This window comes from Mustelus asterias, chromosome 18 (genome assembly GCF_964213995.1).
Source record: "Mustelus asterias chromosome 18, sMusAst1.hap1.1, whole genome shotgun sequence".
NCBI lineage: Eukaryota > Metazoa > Chordata > Chondrichthyes > Carcharhiniformes > Triakidae > Mustelus > Mustelus asterias.
Window position 1 is genome coordinate 7577747 of NC_135818.1, and position 21670 is coordinate 7599416.

General features: G+C 50.0%; 1 protein-coding gene across 1 annotated transcript in view; it reads right to left on the reverse strand.

Annotated features, from left to right (window-relative positions):
- The window catches only part of LOC144506951 (protein PALS1-like), a 110663-nt gene extending 99456 nt beyond the window's left edge, over positions 1 to 11207 (reverse strand). Inside the window, exon 1 of the mRNA XM_078233379.1 lies at positions 10993 to 11207. The gene's annotated coding sequence lies outside the window, so the exon portion shown is untranslated. The remainder of the gene's footprint in view (positions 1 to 10992) is intronic.
- Positions 11208 to 21670: the final 10463 nt, after the last annotated feature.

A 21670-nucleotide genomic window follows, 5' to 3' on the forward strand; every position in this document is an offset into this window, starting at 1 on the left:
ATTTTTAACTTATACTTTACAGCCTCTGGCACGTCAGAGGCAAGGACTGTGTCTCAGTGAATAGAGCAAAGACATGAACTGTGAATACAGCAAAGCTCAAACATCTAAGTCAACCACGAAGATCAAGTCAAGATACTTGTAACATATCCCTTTAGTCCCAATAGCTTTAGTCCAGATAGTTTGAGGCGCACACCTGTTGGTGCCTGCACCTGGAGGTATCTTGGTATGGAAGACTGGACCATGGGGCTGACAACAACTGCTGACAGCGGGGATGGGTGAGAGGTGGGTTGTGAGGAACAAAACCAGTGGAAGATAAGGGGAGTTCAAAATCAAAGTTACCCTGGCGAAATGGGTCGGTCTGGAATGACAAGAGTGGGATGTGGATGATATGGAATGGATGGCATGAGAGGTGCGGCAGAGATGATGGAATTGGTTAAGTGTGGCAAAATGGCACTGACAATTAATCAATACAACTTATCATTCAAAAGCAATTCTTGGTGATAAAAATGAAGGTTCGGTAGATTTGAATGAAAAAATGTTAGAAAGACCGTCAGATGAATTAAAAGAATACATGAGCATTAATTCTATACCAGAAGTAAAAATCTACACCTTCCAGTTTCTGAACAGTTTAACACCAATGGACACACCTCCACAGAAACTTAGTCAAGGAAGGAGCAGCCATGATATTATGAAACTTAAATCCTGAACAAGAACTTTGTCATGTAACAGGACTATAGTTAGGAAACTGTTTTCGTCAATGATAGCTATTGAAGTTAAGAGATTTCAAGGAAACAGCATTATTCCTAGAAAAATATTGCAGCTATCAGATGTAAATTGACTTTGAGAAAACAGTTCCTAATCAGACTTTCATATTCTAGGACTATAAGCAAGTCACAAGGCTGGACTCATGACAAAATACATATTTAGATTCCCAGGCTGGTTTTCACACGGGGAGCTTTATGTAGCTTTTTCCCCCCAAGAGTGTGAACATAGAACATAGAAAAGCTATAGCACAAACAGGTCCTTCGGCCCACAAGTTGCGCCGAACATTTCCCTACCTACTAGGCTTACCTATAACCCTCTATCTTACTAACTTCCATGAACTTATCCAAAAGTCTCTTAAAAGACCCTATCGAATCCGCCTCCACCACCACTACCGGCAGCCGATTCCACGCACCCACCACCCTCTGAGTGAAAAACTTACCCCCAACATCTCCTCTGTACTTACTCCCCAGCACCCTAAACCTGTGACCTCGTGTGGCAACCATTTCAGCCCTGGGTAAAAGCCTCTGAGAATCCACTCTATCAATACCTCTCAACATCTTATACACCTCTATCAGTTTTGATTCTGTCACCATCTTTGCTGGAAATAAAACTACTAGTAGAGATGCTGCATTTAAAGAAATACTGTTGCTATAAAGATATTAAACTGACCTCAAATATTTCATGAACCCAAAGAGAGAAAATGCTGGAAAATCTCAGCAGGTCTGGCAGCATCTGTAAGGCGAGAAAAGAGCTGACGTTTCGAGTCAGCAAAGCTTTGACAAAGGGTCATCTGGACTCGAAACGTCAGCTCTTTTCTCTCCTTAGAGATGCTGTCAGACCTGCTGAGATTTTCCAGCATTTTCTCTTTTGGTTTCAGATTCCAGCATCCGCAGTAATTTGCTTTTATCAAATGTTTCATGAGTCTCTGTTTGCTGACAATGAAACACTTCAAGTGAGGGTAAGTGATTCACCTTGGACAATTAAACAAAATCCAAACTCCTTCATAAAAACACATTGTCAAGTCTTCTCAATTACATTCAGTATAATTCTATACTGTACTGCAGGGAGAAGCAGGGAATAAGTAATACACAGAAACATGGACACCTAAATGCAGTTGAATGCCAGACAAACTAGCTTAAATGGAAAAAGAAAAAGCATTTCCATACTGAGAGTCTATACACTGGGAAATGAGATACCCTTTGACTTATCCAAATCTGACACAACATGCACTTCAACTTAGAAAGGAGCTTCTGTGATGGAAATACTGTCAAGGTGGAATGGAATTTATAGATTCCTCCTTTTCTGGCCTAGACAGTAATTCCAAACAGGAGTGACACTGCACTAAACTCTATGTGAACCTGTATCAGGTTTTCTTGAAGTATAATACCAAAAGCACGATTTTACCATCAATGATTATTTTGGATTATTCTTTCAAATTTACATACAATAACTATTCACTCACATTAGATGGAAATGCATTTGAAATATTCTTCAGATTAATCTACCAGAAATATCTGAATCTGAAGTTTTCTATTTTTTTTAATTTAAAGTTTATTTATTAGTGTCACAAGTAGGCTGACATTAACACTGCAAAGAAGTTGTGAAAATCCCCTAGTCGCCACACTCTGACGCCTGCTCAGATAAAATGAGGGCAAATTCAGCATGGTCAATGCACCTAACCAACACATCTTTCAGATTGTGGGATGAAACCGGAGCACCTGGAGGAAACCCATGTAGAACCAATTAATTTGCTAGATTCTGCTGAGAACAATTCCAATATCTGTATAAATGTTGAAGAAATCTGTATATTCTGTATCTGTATAAATTATACTATAAGCTTTTCACTAAATTTATAAAAAACTGAAATCAGTTGTTAGCCTTGGTTCAGTGATAGAACTGATGTTTAGGGTGGCAAGGTAGCTCGGTGGTGAGCACTGCTGCTTCATAGCGCTAGGGACCCGGGTTTGATTCCCGGCTTGGGTCACTGTCCGTGCAGAGTCTGCACGTTCTCCCCGTGTCTGCGAGTGTTTCCTCCGGGTGCTCCAGCTTCCTCCCACCCTCCAAAGATGTGTGGGTTAGGTGGATTGGCCGTGCTAAATTGCCCCTTAGTGTCAAGGGGGCTAGCAAGGGTAAATACATGGGGTTATGGGGATAGGGCCCGGGTAGGATTGTGGTCGGTGCAGACTGGATGAGCCGAATGGCCTCCTTCTGCACTGTAGGATTCTATGATTCACTATATTTCTGAGAAAGTGTTTTACCGTCGAGGTGTTATCATTCAGATGCAACGCCAAATCGATGGCCTGTCAGCCTTGTCATGTGTTTATTAAAATCCCACAACATGATGAAGGAGAAGTGGGGAGTTCTCCTCAATCCTTGATCAAAACAGTTCATCTGACTTTACTGCTACTTGTGGAACCCCACACATCAGTTGTTTTGTTTCCCACATTACAGCGACAACTCTTCAGAAGTACTTCATTAGACCTAAAGCACTTCGTTAGATCTTGGGTGTGAAAGGCAATATATAAATAAAGTCATTTTATTTACTTTGAAATGTTAAAGCTACCAGAAGTACAGAGAAATGTCAAGTGCTATATATTTGCACATAATAAAAGTTTTGCGAGTTTAACAGAAAACTGACTTTCTGCTATTTGAAATTGTAGCATTATTTATGAGAGATTAAATTTGATGTGCGCTTGGGCATTACCAATCCGATGCCCCGAGGTAATCACTGGATAGGATTTTCACATTATAAAGCTATCCATTGCAGAGTCAGACTTCTAGTTGCACACATTCTACCACCAAACGAGGCTTCAGATTCCCATACCGAGGTAACAGGTAACAAAAGGACCACAGATACCTCTCTCCATTAGAGAGAGACAATTGGTTTTCTGTAGCTCGAGGGCCACCACTCCCAAGTGTGGGACAAGGCAAGGAGGCAGGCCTCTGGAAAGTACCACAACTGGTAAGGGAATTGAATTTGTATTGTTGGCATGGTTCTGCACCACATTCCAGCCACCTGAGCTAACCAATCTACAACACTCTGAAGACTGAGGAGAATCACTATCATAATGTTGACGTCACAGCAGAATGAACCAGCAACTTTTAACATTTCTCAATTTATCCCTGTTATAATCAAGCAATCAGGTAAATGACTAGCCGTCTCTGTTAAAGACATTTCCCCCACATTTCTTACAGGGATTCTCAGTCACTCCATCATTGTTTCTCTGAAGAAGCAAATACCCACCAATTAATCTCGTGAACTGGGGGGAACCCTCAGTGCTTTCGTGATATGAACATAAAATTATACAGAAATTATTTCACAGGCTGCAATTCAAATGCTTTCATGCTCAAAGCAGAATTGTAGAATTACTGGGGCTCAATAACATGAGATATTTCACAAGTAATGATGTTTGTAACAATGCTTTCTGACATTTTGACTCTCTCTCTCAAAAAACTCCCCACCATAACTCACAACTTGACAATCCTACATTCAAGCTCTGGATCACCCACACATCAAACAGAGCAGAACTACCACAACAGTTCCAATGGAATAAATACTGGCAGCTCAAATAGCTTATCAAGCAAAACACATGGCCCAAAAATCCAAAAGCTCCAATTAACTGTGGCTATATAACTTCAGCTGAAATTCTATAATCAGCTTTCCCACTCTGAGCAATGCCAGCTCATCACCATGTCTATTACATTGTTTACTGCCAACTTGTATTGTAACGACAAACACAACAATAACATTGTTAGGACAAATACCATAAAATGAATCTCATCATCGATCATGGAATCCCTACAGTGCAGGAGGTGGCCATTCGGCCCACCGACCACAATCCCCCCCAGGTGGAATAATCCCATAATTCCACGCATTTACCCTCGCTAGTCCCCCTGACACTAAGGAACAATTTAGCACGGCCAAGCCACCTAACCTGCACATTTTTAGACTGTGGGAGGAAATCAGAGCACCCGGAGGAAACCCACGCAGACACGGGGAGAATGTGCAAACTCTACACCGACAGTGACCCAAGCCGGGATTCGAACCCAGGTCCCTGGCGCTGAGAGGCAGCAGTGCTAACCACTGTGCCTCCGTGCCGCCACTCACAAAAAAGTAAAAGTAATTATCAACTTCAGAGATGTCTTTATCTCCAGAATGTAAAATTTAGAATCTACTTAAATGTCAAGTACTCAGCTCTTCAAGCTAAAATTTTTGTCGTTAAAGTTTCAATTGATAGAATCAGAGAATCCCTACAGAGTAGAACAGGCCATTTGGCCCATCGAGATTTTCCGACAGAACATTTTACCCAGGCCCTATCCCTGTAACCCCACACATTTCCTATGGCTAATCCACCTAAGCTACGCATCTTCGGACACTGAGGAGTAAATGACCATGGCCAATCCACCTAACACGCACATCTTTGGAGTGTGGGAGGAAACTGGAGCACCCGGAGGAAACCTACACAAACATGGGGAGAACATGCAAACTCTGCGCAGTCACCCAAGATCGGAATTGAACCCAGGTCCCTGGAGCTATGAGGCAGCAGTGCTAACCCATGTGCCACCATGCCACCCATTGAAGACAGTATGAGAGAAAAATGAAAAATAAACTCAGATTCTATGCTTTGAAAAGCTCAATTACAAAGTTTTTCAAAACATCTCTTTCGCAGAAGATACCAACATCATACAGAGGAAACTCAGTGTAATTTATATATTTAAGAATGGGATTGTTATACTTATTAAAAAATTCCCAATTCAAGCTCGAATTCTACCGACAGACCCAGAAGTTATTGAATCATAGAATGATACAACACAGGAAGCTTATCGTGTCTGTACCAGCTTGTCGGTACAGCTATCCAATTAATCCCACTTCCCTGCCTTTTCCCCTATCGTCTTGTAATCACTTTTCCTTCAAGTATTTAGCTACTCTTTTGAATGCTACGAATGTCTCTGCTTCCATTACCTTTTCACAGAGCATTCCAGATTACAACTCGCTGTCTATTAATAACGTCAAAGATCCAGTAAGCTTTTATTATGTACAAGTAGAAAGGTTGTATGCGGCGGTTGTCCTGCCACCTTTGTGCACGTACAGCTCCAGGTCTCTCTGCTCCTGTACCCTCTTTAAACCTGCACCATTTAGTTGATATTACCTCGTCTCATTCTTCTTATTAAAACACTTCCCTGCATTGGTAAAGTTTATTTATTAGTCACAAGTAAGGCTTACATTAACACTGCAATGAAGTTACTGTGAAATTCCCCTAGTCACCACAGTCCAGCGACTATTCGGGTCAATGGACCTAACCAGCACGTCTTTCAGAATGAGGGAGGAAACCGGAGCACCCGGAGGAAATGCTGTCTGTTACCGTCCTCATTGTCTTACCACATTTTCAAGCACAGGGTAATATGCAAACTTTGAAATTATGATCTTGACACAAAATCGAAGTCATTAATAAATACCGAAAATACCAATATCTGGGGAGCATCCCTGTACACCTCCCAACAGTCTAAAAAACTGTTCACCATTACTGATGAAAGGTCATTGACTCGAAACACTAACTGTTTCTCTCCTGCTATTTCCAGCATTGTTGTTACTTCATTCGTTGCTATTGCTTTCTGCTCCTAACCAATGTTGTATCGATACTGAAAATCCCATGGTCTTTAATTTCACTAGCAAGGTGCGTTGTCAAACACCTTTCAAAAGTCCATATACCCATCAACCACATTTTCCCTCAGTACTCTCTGTTCCTTTAAAGAACTTGACCAAGTAAGTCAACCGTAATGTACCTTTCAACAAATCCATCATACTGACATTCATTATCTCATATTTATCCAAATGTCAATGAAATTGGTCAAAATCACTTATGAAAAACTTCTTCACCATTGATATTGTGAGGACAGTGTGGATACCAAGATACCAACTGGATACCACCCACAAGACGCACTGCAGAAAGTCACAAAAGCTCTTCCAACAGCACATTCCAAACCCATGACCTCTACCAACTAGCAAGACAAGGGCAGCAGACGCATGGGAACACCACCAAATGCAAGTTCCCCTCCAAGCCACACACCATCCTGACTTGGAACTATATTACAGCTCCTTCAGTGTCTCTGGGTCAAAATCCTAGAACTCCCTCCCTAACAGCACCGGGAACGTACCTACACCACAGGGAATGCAGAAGACAGCCCACCACCACCTTCACAAGGGCAATTAGGGATGGATAACAAATGCTGCTCACATCCCAGTCTCCTCCCATACTGCTACATGTCCTCTTCTCTAACGAACAGGATGCAAAGTACTCATTTAGTACCTCAACCATTCCCTCTGCCTCCACAAGTTGATTTTCCTGGTGCCATAAAAGATCTTTTAAGTTGGCTGTAAATCTCTCACTTTCTTATCTCTTTTATTTCACTTTTTGGATTAGCTCTGCGCTGTTTATATTCAATTTAGTTCTCTACAGTATTATCACAAAACTCCTTTCTGAATGTCTGAACCTCAATAGCTTTAGTCATTTCAGGAACCCTTTTCTTGAATGCTGTCATGGTGACATGTGGTCAGCACTGCTGCCTCACAGCGGCAGGGACCCGGGTTCAATTCCGGCCTTGGGTCACTGTCTGTGTGGAGTCTGCACGTTTTCCCCGTGCCTGTGTGGGTTTCCTCCGGGTGCTCTGGTTTCCTCCCACAGTCCAAAAGACGTGCTGGTTAGATGCATTGGCCATGCTAAATTCTCCCTCAGTGTAACCGAACAGGCGCCAGAGTGTGGCGACTAGGGGGACTTTCACAGTAACTTAATTGCAGTGTTAATGCAAGCCTACTTGTGAAACTAATAAATAAACTTTAACGTTCTTTTCCCCCTTACAGGAATATCTTTATGTACAAACGACATTCTCTTTGAAAGTGTCCTTCCACACACTGCTGCCAGTTTTAATCAGTGTTTCTAAGATTCAAATGCTTTGGCAGGGCTACAGTATTTTAATTCCGAGTGAAATCAACATTGACGCTGCTGCGAAACCATTGTGAGTTGCATCGTGTGAACCATCACAAACAAACAGAAGCAAAACTCCACCAGTAAGTTAAGAAAAACAACAAATGCAGCATCTCTTCTGCAAGAGCAAATTCCCCAGGATTGTCATTGTGTGCCCCAGCCTGGTACAAAGCAACAACAGAGCTGAAGGCCAGGCTGCGCTTTACACATGGGATTTGTGTAATGTCCCCCCCATCCCATAAAACCAAGATCTTGCAGATTTCACAAGGATGGGGTGGACCTGATATGTGCGTAAGAGAACTCCCAAATAATTTGGGAGCAGCTGTACACACAGGTGGGGGGGGGGGGGTGTCAGTTACCGGGGGGGGGTCAGTTACCGGGGGGGGGGGGGGGGGGGGGGGGGGTCAGTTACCGGGGGAGGGGGGGGTGTCAGTTACCGGGGGAGGGGGGGGTGTCAGTTACCGGGGGAGGGGGGGGGGTGTCAGTTACCGGTGGAGGGGGGGGGTGTCAGTTACCGGGGGGGGGGGGGGGGGTGTCAGTTACCGGGGGAGGGGGGGGGTGTCAGTTGCCGGGGGAGGGGGGGGGTGTCAGTTGCCGGGGGGGGGGGGGTGTCAGTTGCCGGGGGAGGAGGGGGGGGTCAGTTACCGGGGGAGGAGGAGGGGGGGGGTCAGTTACCGGGGGAGGAGAGGGGGGGGTCAGTTACCGGGGGAGGAGGAGGGGGGGGTCAGTTACCGGGGGAGGAGGAGGGGGGGGTCAGTTACCGGGGGAGGAGGAGGGGGGGGTCAGTTACCGGGGGAGGAGGAGGGGGGGGTCAGTTACCGGGGGAGGAGGAGGGGGGGGTCAGTTACCGGGGGAGGAGGAGGGGGGGGGGTCAGTTACCGGGGGAGGAGGAGGGGGGGGTCAGTTACCGGGGGAGGAGGAGGGGGGGGTCAGTTACCGGGGGAGGAGGGGGGGGGGGTCAGTTACCGGGGGAGGAGGAGGGGGGGGGTCAGTTACCGGGGGAGGAGGAGGGGGGGGTCAGTTACCGGGGGAGGAGGAGGGGGGGGTCAGTTACCGGGGGAGGAGGAGGGGGGGGTCAGTTACCGGGGGAGGAGGAGGGGGGGGTCAGTTACCGGGGGAGGAGGAGGGGGGGGTCAGTTACCGGGGGAGGAGGAGGGGGGGGTCAGTTACCGGGGGAGGAGGAGGGGGGGGGGGTCAGTTACCGGGGGAGGAGGAGGAGGGGGGGGGGTCAGTTACCGGGGGAGGAGGAGGGGGGGGGGGGGTCAGTTACCGGGGGAGGAGGAGGAGGGGGGGGGGGGTCAGTTACCGGGGGAGGAGGAGGGGGGGGGGTCAGTTACCGGGGGAGGAGGGGGGGGGGGGGGGGGTCAGTTACCGGGGGAGGAGGGGGGGGGGGGGGGGTCAGTTACCGGGGGAGGGGGGGGGTCAGTTACCGGGGGAGGGGGGGGGTCAGTTACCGGGGGAGGGGGGGGGTCAGTTACCGGGGGAGGGGGGGGTCAGTTACCGGGGGAGGGGGGGGTCAGTTACCGGGGGAGGGGGGGGGTCAGTTACCGGGGGAGGGGGGGGGTCAGTTACCGGGGGAGGGGGGGGTCAGTTACCGGGGGAGGGGGGGGTCAGTTACCGGGGGAGGGGGGGGGTCGGTTACCGGGGGGGGGGGGTCGGTTACCGGGGGAGGGGGGGGTCGGTTACCGGGGGAGGGGGGGGTCGGTTACCGGGGGAGAGGTCGGTTACCGGGGGAGGGGGGGGGTCGGTTACCGGGGGAGGGGGGGGGTCGGTTACCGGGGGAGGGGGGGGGGTCGGTTACCGGGGGAGGGGGGGGGGTCGGTTACCGGGGGAGGGGGGGGTCGGTTACGGGGTCGGTTACGGGGGGGGCGCGGTTACGGGGGGGGGGGGGGGGGGGGGTGTCAGTTGCCTGGGGGGGGGGATGTCAGTTACCTGGGGGGGGGGGGGGGGGGGTGTGTCAGTTACGGGGGGGGGTGTCAGTTACCGGGGGGGGGGGGGGGGGGGTCAGTTACGGGGGGGGGGGGGGGGGTCAGTTACCGAGGGGGGGGTCAGTTACCGGGGGGGGGTCAGTTACCGGGGGGGGGGGGGGTCAGTTACCGGGGGGGGGGGGGGTCGGTCAGTTACCGGGGGGGGGGGTCGGTCAGTTACCGGGGGGGGGGGTCGGTCAGTTACCGGGGGGGGGGGTCGGTCAGTTACCGGGGGGGGGGGTCGGTCAGTTACCGGGGGGGGGGAGGGGGGTCAGTTACCGGGGGGGGGGGGGGTCAGTTACCGGGGGGGGGGGGGGGGGGGGGTCAGTTACCGGGGGGGGGGGGGGGGGGTCAGTTACCGGGGGGGGGGGGGGGGTCAGTTACCGGGGGGGGGGGGGGGGGGGGTCAGTTACCGGGGGGGGGGGGGGGGGGTCAGTTACCGGGGGGGGGGGGGGGGTCAGTTACCGGGGGGGGGGGGGGGGGGGTCAGTTACCGGGGGGGGGGGGGGGGGGGTCAGTTACCGGGGGGGGGGTCAGTTACCGGGGGGGGTGGTCAGTTACCCGGGGGGGGTGGTCAGTTACCCGGGGGGGGGTGGTCAGTTACCCGGGGGGGGTGGTCAGTTACCCGGGGGGGGTGGTCAGTTACCGGGGGGGGGGGGGGGGGGGTCAGTTACCGGGGGGGGGGGGGGGGTCAGTTACCGGGGGGGGGGGGGGGGGGTCAGTTACCGGGGGGGGGGGGGGTCAGTTACCGGGGGGGGGGGGGGGGGTCAGTTACCGGGGGGGGGGGGGGGGGGGTCAGTTACCGGGGGGGGGGGGGTCAGTTACCGGGGGGGGGGGGGTCAGTTACCGGGGGGGGTCAGTTACCGGGGGGGGGGGGTCAGTTACCGGGGGGGGGGGGTCAGTTACCGGGGGGGTGTCAGTTACCGGGGGGGGGGGTCAGTTACCGGGGGGGTGTCAGTTACCGGGGGGGGGTCTGTTACCGGGGGGGTGTCAGTTACCGGGGGGGGGGGGTCAGTTACCGGGGGGGTGTCAGTTACCGGGGGGGGGGGGGGGGGGGGTCTGTTACCGGGGGGGTGTCAGTTACCGGGGGGGGGGTCTGTTACCGGGGGGGGGGGGGGGTAGTGGAGCTGGGCGGCCGGGTGGGCGGAGGCCCCTTTCCCACACACTCCCCCCTGGGCACGGGCCCCGGGAAGCTGGGGGTCCGTGTGGCGAGCGGGGGTGGGAGGGGGAGGCTCAGGCCCGGGCTCTCGGTGCCGGGCCCCGGGCTCTCTCACTAACCTGTTGCTGGCGGCCGGGCTCCGCCCGGCGGCGGCTCTGGCGGGACCGGGGGGCGTTGGGGGGACTCTCTCTCCGGGGCCTCTCTCTCTCTCTCTCTCCCGGGGGGTTTTCCAGCTGCCCGCCGGGTCTCAGACCCCCGCCTCCGGCTCCGGACTCGCGCTCAGACTCTCCCCGTGCGGGAGCGCGCTCTCCCTGGCCGCGTGCCCGCGCGCTCCACCCACCTCACTCGCCGCCCCCCCATTGGCTGATTCCGCCGCCTCCCGGCTTCCCATTGGAGGAAGCTCACGGCGCGCGCCCCGATGCCCCCCTTAGTGCGCGTTCCCGCCGCCCCAGGATCCACCCTCATGCGCGACCCCGCGGCCCCAGGGACAAAGGTGAAGCTCGGAGCCGCCGGCAACGGGACCGGAGATGCTGTCCCCGCGGCGGGGCCGGAGACACACTACCCGCAGCGGGGCCGGAGACACACTACCCGCAGCGGGGCCGGAGACACACTACCCGCAGCGGGGCCGGAGACACACTACCCGCAGCGGGGCCGGAGACACACTACCCGCAGCGGGGCCGGAGACACACTACCCGCAGCGGGGCCGGAGACACACTACCCGCAGCGGGACCGGAGACACACTACCCGCAGCGGGACCAGAGACACACTACCCGCAGCGGGGCCGGAGACGCTCTCCCCGCAGCGGGGCCGGAGACACACTACCCGCAGCGGGGCCGGAGACACACTACGCGCAGCGGGACCGGAGACACACTACCCGCAGCGGGGCCGGAGACGCTCTCCCCGCAGCGGGACCGGAGACACACTACCCGCAGCGTGGCCGGAGACACACTACACGCAGCGGGGCCAGAGTCAGTCCCCACACTTGCTGAAACTATCCACCCTGATGCTCCTGACCTGTTGCTTGGCTGAGTTCTGCGTCTCTGCTTTTCATTTGTAACTCGTTGGGTTCATTGCATAGAACAGTACAGCCCAGAACAGGCCCTTCGGCCCTCGATGCTGTGCCGAGCTTTGTCCCGAAACCAAGATCAAGCTATCCCACTCCCTATCATCCTGGTGTGCTCCATGTGCCTATCCAATAACCGCTTGAAAGTTCCTAAAGTGTCTGACTCCACTATCACAGCAGGCAGTCCATTCCACACCCCAACCACTCTCTGTGTAAAGAACCTACCTCGGATATCCCTCCTATATCTCCCACCATGAACCCTATAGTTATGCCCCCTAGTAACAGCTACATCCACCCGAGGAAATAGTCTATGAACGTCCACTCTATCTATGCCCCTCATCATCTTATAAACCTCTATTAAGTCGCCTCTCATCCTCCTCCGCTGTAAAGAGAAAAGCCCCAGCACCCTCAACCTTTCCTCATAAGACCTCCCCTCCAAACCAGGCAGTATCCTGGTAAATCTCCTCTGCACTCTCTCCAATGTTTCAACATTCTTCTTATAGTGAGGTGACCAGAACTGCACACAATACTCCAAATGTGGTCTCACCAAGGTCCTGTACAGTTGCAGCATGACCCCACGGCTCTTAAACTCAAACCCCCTGTTAATAAACGCCAACACACTATAGGCCTTCTTCACGACTCTATCCACTTGAGTGGCAACCTTCAGAGATCTGTGGATATGAACCCCAAGATCTCTCTGTTCCTCCACATTCCTCAGAACCCTGCCATTGACCCTGTAATCCGCATTCAAATTTGGCCTACCAAAATGAATCACCTCACACTTATCAGGGTTAAACTCCATCTGCCATTTTTCGGCCCAGCTCTGCATCCTATCAATGTCTCTTTTGCAGCCTACAACAGCCCTCCCCTCATCCACTACTCCACCAATCTTGGTGTTATCAGCAAATTTACCGACCCACCCTTAGGTAAAAATCACAAATAGCAGAGGACCCAGCACCGATCCCTGTGGTACACCGCTGGTAACTGGTCACCAGTCTGAAAATGTTCCATCCACCGCCACCCTCTGTTTTCTATGAGATAGTAAGAAGTCTAATAACACCAGGTTAAAGTCCAACAGGTTTATTTGGTAGCAAAAGCCACAAGCTTTTCGGAACAGGCTGTCCCTTCGTCAGGTGGGTGGGAGTTCTGATTACAAACAAGGCACAAAGACACAAACTCAATTTACATGAATAATGATTGGAATGTGAGCCTTTACAGCTAATCAAGTCTTAAAGGTACAGACAATGTGAGTGGAGGGAGCATTAAGCACAGGTTAAAGAGATGTGTATTGTCTCCAGACAATATGAGCGAGCCAGTTACTTATTCAATCGGCCAAATTTTCCTCAATCCCACACCTCCTTACTTTCTTCATGAGCCGACCATGGGGAACCTTATCAAACGCCTTACTAAAATCCATGTATACGACATCAACTGCTCTACCTTCATCTACACACTTAGTTACCTCCTTAAAAAATTCAATCAAATTTGTTAGGCAAGACTTACCCTTCACGAATCCGTTTACCCTTCATGAATTACATTGTGCAAAAAACCCCAAAAATCATAGAATAGGATCCTTACAATGCAGAAGGAGGCCATTCAGCCCATTGAGTCTGTACTGACTCTCCGATAGAGCATCCTACCCAGGCCCTATCCCTTGTAACTCCACACATTTACCAAGGCTAATCTTGGGACACTAAGGGGCAATTTAGCAGATCTCAAATACTCGAGGCAAATAGTACTGCAAACAAATCTCTGAGGAAACTCAGCTCTGAAGCAGACTCGTACAGACCCCAAACATTAACTCTTGTTTCTCTCTCCACAGTTGCTGCCAGGACCTTTCATCCATTTTCTCTTTTGATTTTGGTGAAATGCACGGCTTTGAGGAAATGTCGGGCTTCCTTCCATTCATGTCCAACGATACGCACTCCCTTCTTCCTCTTCAGTTTCGTACCGAGCTCCCAGCTTCTGTCTTACACACAAGTCACTTCACCCCTTCTGGTTCCTGTAATTGTCTGACTGCACATTTTGCAGCAATCAGTAGCTGTGTTTCAAATAAAGCAAGCAGATGCTATAGTCCAAGGTGCATTTCTGTTCAATTTCCCCCTGCATGTTTTATTTATTTATTAGTCTCACAAATAGGCTTACATTAACACTGCAATGAAGTTACTGTGAAAATCCCCTAGTCACCACACTCCAGCGCCTGTTCGGGTACACCGAGGGAGAATTTAACATGGTCAATGTACCTAACCAGCACGTTTTGATTTGATTTATTACTGTCACATGTATTAGTCATGATGTGGAGATGCCGGCGTTGGACTGGGGTGAACACAGTAAGAGTTTTAACAACACCAGGTTAAAGTTCAACAGGTTTATTTGGTAGCAAATACCATTAGCTTTCGGAGCGCTGCCCCTTCGTCAGATGGAGTGGATATCTGCTCTCAAACAGGGCACAGAGACACAAAATCAAGTTACAGAATACTGATTAGAATGCAAATCCCTACAGCCAGCCAGGTCTTAAAGGTACAGACAATGTGGGTGGAGGGAGCATTAAACACAGGTTAAAGAGATGTGTATTGTCTCCAGACAGAACAGCTAGTGAAATTCTGCAAGTCCAGGGGGCAAGCTGTGGGGGTTACTGATAATGTGACATAAATCCAACATCCCGGTTTAGGCCGTCCTCATGTGTGCGGAACTTGGCTATCAGTTTCTGCTCAGCGACTCTGCGCTGTCGTGTGTCGTGAAGGCCGCCTTGGAGAACGCTTACCTGAAGATCCAAGGCTGAATGCCCGTGACTGCTGAAGTGCTCCCCCACAGGAAGAGGACAGTCTAGCCTGGTGATTGTCGAGCGGTGTTCATTCATCCGTTGTCGTAGCGTCTGCATGGTTTCCCCAATGTACCCTGCCTCGGGACATCCTTTCCTGCAGCGTATCAGGTAGACAACGTTGGCCGAGTTGCAAGAGTAGGTACCGTGTACCTGGTAGATGGTGTTCTCATGTGAGATGATGGCATCTGTGTCGATGATCCGGCACGTCTTGCAGAGGTTGCTGTGGCAGGGTTGTGTGGTGTCTTGGTCACTGTTCTCCTGAAGGCTGGGTAGTTTGCTGCGGACAATGGTCTGTTTGAGGTTGCGTGGTTGTTTGAAGGCAAGAAGTGGGGGTGTGGGGATGGCCTTGGCGAGATGTTCGTCTTCATCAATGACATGTTGAAGGCTCCGGAGGAGATACGTAGCTTCTCTGCTCCGGGGAAGTACTGGACGACGAAGGGTACTCTGTCCACCGTGTCCCGTGTTTGTCTTCTGAGGAGGTCAGTGCGGTTTTTCGCTGTGGCGCGTCGTGTATTAGTATACAGTGAAAAATATTTTCTTGCGCGCTACACAAAACAAAACATACCTTTCATAGAGTACATAGGGGAGAAGGAAAGGAGAGAGTGCAGAATGTAATATTACCGTCATAGCTAGGGTGTAGAGAAAGATCAACTTAATACAAGGTAGGTCCATTCAAAAGTCTGACGGCACCAGGGAAGAAGCTGTCCTTGAGTCGGTTGGTACGTGACCTCAGACTTTCAGACTGTGGGAGGAAACCAGAGCACCCGGAGGAAACCCACGCAGACACGGGGAGAACGTGCAGATTCTGTACAGACAGTGACCCAAGCCGGGAATCAAACCCGGGTCCTTGACACTGTGAGGATGCAGTGTTAAACACTGTACCGTGCATACACAACTGATAACATGTACTTCAACATCAGGTCTCTAACATTTTATGGATTTTTAAAAAATGGAACAATTGCGGATCACACAGTGCAGAAGAAGAGCCATAATGGACCTGAAACGTTGGCTCTATTCTCTCTCCACAGATGCTGCCAGACCTGCTAAGATTTTCCAGCATTTTCCGCTTTTGTTTTGAAGACAAATGCAGTGCCCGGCACGGTGAATATTACACGCACCACAATGGGGGGGTGAACACGTTATAATAGCAAATTGCATTATTTGATTGCCAGTGATTTATGGCTATAATTTCTTCATCTCTTGCCTATTATCACTGACTTGGTAATCGTGTCTCGGACTGTAATGACCAAGGCTTCCAGAAAGTTTGTCAAGTATCCACTAAATGCCGGCTAACCGGCTCAATTGGAGAATCCATTTGATAGGGACCATTAAATGAGTTTACATGCAATCTTCTTCCTGTAAATGAAATGTTTATTTGCTCCCACCCTGTGCAAACCGGTTTTGTGAGATGCCCATTTTAAAGGATATCTCATCTGGAATACAGAAATTTGCCTCCATCCGAGGGAATTTTTTTATCGTTGTCAAATCGAAAAAGAGAAGTAATATTTTTAACAAAGATAACCGTGTGTTGCAAAGAATAAAGAGAAGTACAGCACAGGAACGGGCCCTTCGGCCCTCCAAGCCTGTGCCAATCATGATGCTCTAACTAAACTGAAAAAAACCTTCTGCCCTTACTGGGTCTGTATCCCTCAATTCCCTCCCTATTCATGTACTTTGTGAACAGTATGCTTTGTGTCTGTATAGCGCGCAAGAAACAATACTTTTCATTGTATCCTAATACATGTGACAATAATAAATCAAATCAAATTCTCTTGCTTCAGGTACCTTGCCCAAAGAGGGCACTGGACTTCCTTTGGACTTATTCCTGATATTACCAAGTTAAAAGATTTACTGCATTTCAGATTTAAGGTGCCTGACTCTACAAGATTATGAGAGGCATGGACAGAGTGGATAGTCAGAAGCTTTTTCCCAGGGTGGAAGAGTCAATTACTAGGGGGCACAGGTTTAAGGTGCGAGGGGCAAAGTTTAAAGGAGATGTACGAGGCAGATTTTTTACACAGAAAGTAGTGGATGCCTGGAACTTGTTGCCGGGGGAGGTAGTGGAAGCAGATATGGTAGTGACTTTTAAGGGACGCCTTGACAAATACATGAATAGGATGGGAATAGAGGGATATGGTCCCCGGAAGGGTAGAGGTTTTAGTTAAGTTGGGCAGCATGGTCGTTGCAGGCTTGGAGGGCTGAAGGGCCTGTTCCTGTGCTGTAATTTTTTTTGTTCTTTGACTGTAACATCACATGTGCAGCACGGTGGCACAGTGGTTAGCACTGCTGTCTCACAGCACCAGGGACCCGGTTCAATTCCGGCCTCGGGTCACTGTCTGTGTGGAGTTTGCATGTTCTCCCCGTGTCTGTGTGGGTTTCCTCCGGGTGCTCCGGTTTCCTCCCACAGTCTAAAGATGTGTGGGTTAGGTGGATTGGCCATGCTAAATTGTCCCTTAGTGTCAGGGGATTTGCAGGGTAAATATGTGGGGTTACGGGAATGGGACCTGGGTGGGATTGTGGTCGGTGCAGACTCGATGAGCCGAATGGCCTGCTTCTGCACTGTAGGGATTCTATAATCCTGCGATATATCTATTGATCTAAACTATTTACACAACTGGAAGCACATTTAACAGAGCCACCAATAGGAACAGGAGTAGGCCATTCAGCCCCTCCAGCCCAATCTGCCATTCAATAAGATCATGACTGATCTGTGGCCGAACCCCATGTACCTGTCCTAGGCCCATATCCCTTGATACCTCTGCTAAATAAAAAATAGTTGATCTCAGACTTAAACCGAATAATTGAACCAGCATCCACTGTTGCTTGAGGAAGAGAGTTCCAAACAACCCCCACTCTCTGTGTGTAGAAGTGTTTTCCAACATCTCTCCTCAATGGCTTGGCCCGAGCTCTGGAGCCCTGGTTCTAGAGCCTTCAACCATTGGAAACAGTTTACCCTTATCCACCCTGTGCTTCCCTGTAAATATTCTCTAGACTTCTATCAGATTGCCCCTCAACCTTCTGAATTCGAGAGAATAAAGGCCTAATTTATCTAATCTTGCCGGCTCGGGTCACTATCTGTGTGGAGTCTGCACATTCTCCCCGTGTCTGCGTGGGTTTCCTCCAGGTGCTCCGGTTTCCTCCCACAGTCTGAAAGATGTGCGGGTTTGGTGGATTGGCCATGCTAAGTTGCCCCATAGTGTCAGGGGGACTAGCGAGGGTAAATGCATGGGGTGATGGGGATAGGGCCTGGGTGGGATTGTGGTCGGTGCAGACTCGATGGGTCGAATGGCCTCCTTCTGCACTGTAGGATTCTATGACTCTATATATCTTAACTCATCAATAAGATGAAGAGATGTCCTTCTCAAATCTCCTGAAAGATGTCACCCAAAGCATCAAGCTGTTTTCCCTTTTCGTCTTTCAAACTCCAAGCAACTTGCTACATTTTTCCCTCATTTTCAATCTTTGTTATTATTTATCTCAGTTCTGCCTTTAAGCAAAGAGATTTGAATTGTAGTCTGTTCTGAGATGACTGATCTCACCCAGGTTAGCAACAGAACGGTACTGGTCTCAATATCTCGAGGCAACGAAAGAGAAAATATAGCTCGAGTTTCTTCTCCTGTCCACCACTCAGTGGTTCCTGTGAAAGTGTGGATGTCTTGGCATGTACTTGACAGTGATTATGCACATATGAACATATGATAACGGCGGACATGAAAAGACCCACTGTTTCTTCCTGTCTGCCACACGCAACTGTAATGTCTTGAGTCTCATAAAAAACTTCCAACCCCAAAAAGAGGCCCTGTAATCTGCTCAGAGAGGCAAAGAAAGGGCGGCACGGTGGCACAGTGGTTAACATTGCTGCCTCACAGCGTCAGGGACCCGGGTTCAATTCCAGGCTTGGGTCACTGTCAATGTGAGATCTGCATGTTCTCCCCGTGTCTACGTGGGTTCCCCCTGGATGCTCCGGTTTCCTCCCACACTCCAAAGATGTGCAGGTTAGGTGGATTGGCCTTGCTAAATTAGTGTCAGGGGGACTAGCAGGGTAAATGCATGGGGTTGTGGGGATAGGGCCTGGGTAGGAGTGTGGTCGGTGTGGACCTGATGGGCTGAATGGCCTCCTTCTATACTGTAAGGTTTCTATGATTCTAAAGTTTACAGTTTTTAAAAAGTTTATTAGTGTCACAAGTAGGCTTATATTAACACTGCAATGAAGTTACTGTGAAAATCCCCTAGTCGCCACACTCCGCGCCTGTTCGGGTACACTGAGGGAGAATTTAGCATGGCTAATTCACCTAACCAGCACATCTTTCAGACTGTGGGAGGAAACCGGAGCACGCGGAGGAAACCCATGCAGACACGGGGAGAACGTGCAAACTCCGCACAGACAGTGGCCCAAGCCGGGAATCGAACCCAGATCCCTGGAGCTGTGAGTGCTAACCACTGTGCCACCTATGAAAAACCCAGGCCAATTAGGAAAAGAAAGTCACAAATGTCCCCCGCAAATCCCTTCTTCCTCAGCTTCTGCATCAAGAGATGCATGAGGCAGATGAAGCACATGCTTATGGCGTTTCTTTTGCTGGTTTTTCCTGGAACAGGTCACCAGCTTAAAGTGGAGGCTATAGCTAGAGGGGCAGCACTCCACATCAAACATAGCTGACCAGGAGTCATTCCAACTGACCAGGAGTCATTCCAACTGACCAGGAGTCATTCTGCTCTTACCACCTGCTGTGGACACGTTGAAGGATTTGCAGGTTCACAATCAATCTGTTTGGCCGCATTATGAACACGGCTTCTGTGGCCATCAAGTCCTGGGGTGGAACCCAAACCCAGTGGTTCGAGCTCAGAGGCTGGGACTCTACCCACTGAGCCACAACACCTCCCTCCCACCAGCCCAGGACCGGATCAAAATTAGCCTGGGAGACCACAAGTGCTGATTGAAGGGGAGGTGATGGCCTGGTGGTGTTATTTCTAGACTATTCATCCAGAAACTCAGCTAATGTTCCGGGGACCGGGGTTCGAATCCCGCCCCGGCAGTGGGTGGAATTTGAACTCAATGAAAAGAATCTGGAATTAAGAATCTACTGATGACCATGAAATGATTGTCGGAAAAACCCATCTGGTTCACTGATGCCCTTTAGGGAAGGAAATCTGCCGTCCTTACCCGGTCTGGCCTACATGTGACTCCAGAGCCACAGCAATGTGGTTGACTCTCAATTGCCCTCTGAAATGGCCCAGCGAGCCACTCGGTTTCAAAGGCAACTAGGGATGGGCAATTAATGCTGGCCAGCCAGCAACGTCCATGTGCCACGAATGAATCATAAAATTATGCCATGCTCATCGAATCCTTACAGAGCAGAAGGAGGCCATTTGGTCCATTAAGTCTGCACCAACCGCAATCCCACCCAGGTCCTGTAACACCACATATTTACCCTGCCAATCCCCCTGACACTGAGGGGCAATATAGCATGGCCAATCAACCTAACCCGCACATCTTTGGACTGTGGGAGGAAACCAGAGCACATGGAGGAAACCCACGCAGACACAGGGAGGACATGCGAACTCCACACAGACAGTGACCTGAGCCAGGAATTGAATCTGGATCCTTGGCGCTGTGAGGCAGCAGTGCTAACCACTGTGCTACCATGCCACCCTGTACTGTACCTACCTTTTGATTGAGGGGATCTCCACCTCAGCTTGAAGCAAGTCCAGTTCTTGCTTGTAGGAATCTGGGAATCAACTTTTACCACAGGAGCAAGCAGCCAGTTCCTGAGATCCATTACCCCCCGGGTGAAAGAACCATCTCATGACAACCAACCTAGATCTGTGCTTACAGAAGTTCCCTCCACTTTGGAGCAAACCGCTAACTCAAATCATTTAAGCTCCTGTCGGAGGAATTAAATGACCACTTAGGTGTGGAACAGTTCTCCTGACTTGAGGGGCTGAATGGCCTATTTCTGCTCCTATTTCTTAAGTTCTTATGGCAGTGCATCTAGGAAAGGAGTGGAGATAAAGGAGGAAACTTCCAAAATATAGAATCGCAGATGTTGCACTGATAATATTTAGTTTATGCTGCATTTAATGGGAAGATATCCACACAAACACACAAGGGAGAAAAGAATAGAATGTTCTGATGATAGCGTCAGATGAAAAGGGTAGGAGGAGACTCTTGTAGAATATTAACAGCAGCATGGAGCAGTTGGGTTGACTGGCCAGATCATGTGCTATGCATTCTGTGCAATTCTATTCAATATTATTTACCAGATACAGCAGTGTCTGTTGATGTGGAACAGAATGAAAGTGAATGCTTCAAATTTCAAAATGAAACAATCATGGAATGAACAGACCATAAATGAGCTCTTGGTACCAATGTCAATGATCAAAGGGGAAATTATTGGCCTGAGCCAGTAATGGCAGTGTGTGAGAAGCCGGCAGTGTTCTCAGAGTTGCAGTGAATCTCCATCACTTACAAAATCATAACTCGAAAGATTACGATTTCACTTTTAAAATGAGCAGAGGTATAACTAGCAGAGATTAACGTGCAGTGTCTGAGCGGTTGAGGGTCTATACTCGATGGAGTTTAGAAAGATGAGGGGGGATTGAATTGAAACTTACAGAACACTGAGAGGCCTAGATAGAGTGGACGTGGAGAGGATGTTTCCACGAGCGGGAGAGACTAGAACTCGAGGGCACAACCTCAGAGTGAAGGGACGCTCCTTTAAAACAGAGATGAGGAGGAATCTCTTCAGCCAGAGGGTGGTGAATCTGTGGAATTCATTGCCTCAGAAGGCTGTGGAGGCCAGGTCATTGAGTGGGTTTAAGACAGAGATAGATAGGTTCTTGATCAATAAGGGGATCAAGGGTTACGGGGAGAAGGCAGGAGAATGGGGATGAGAAAAATATCAGCCATGAT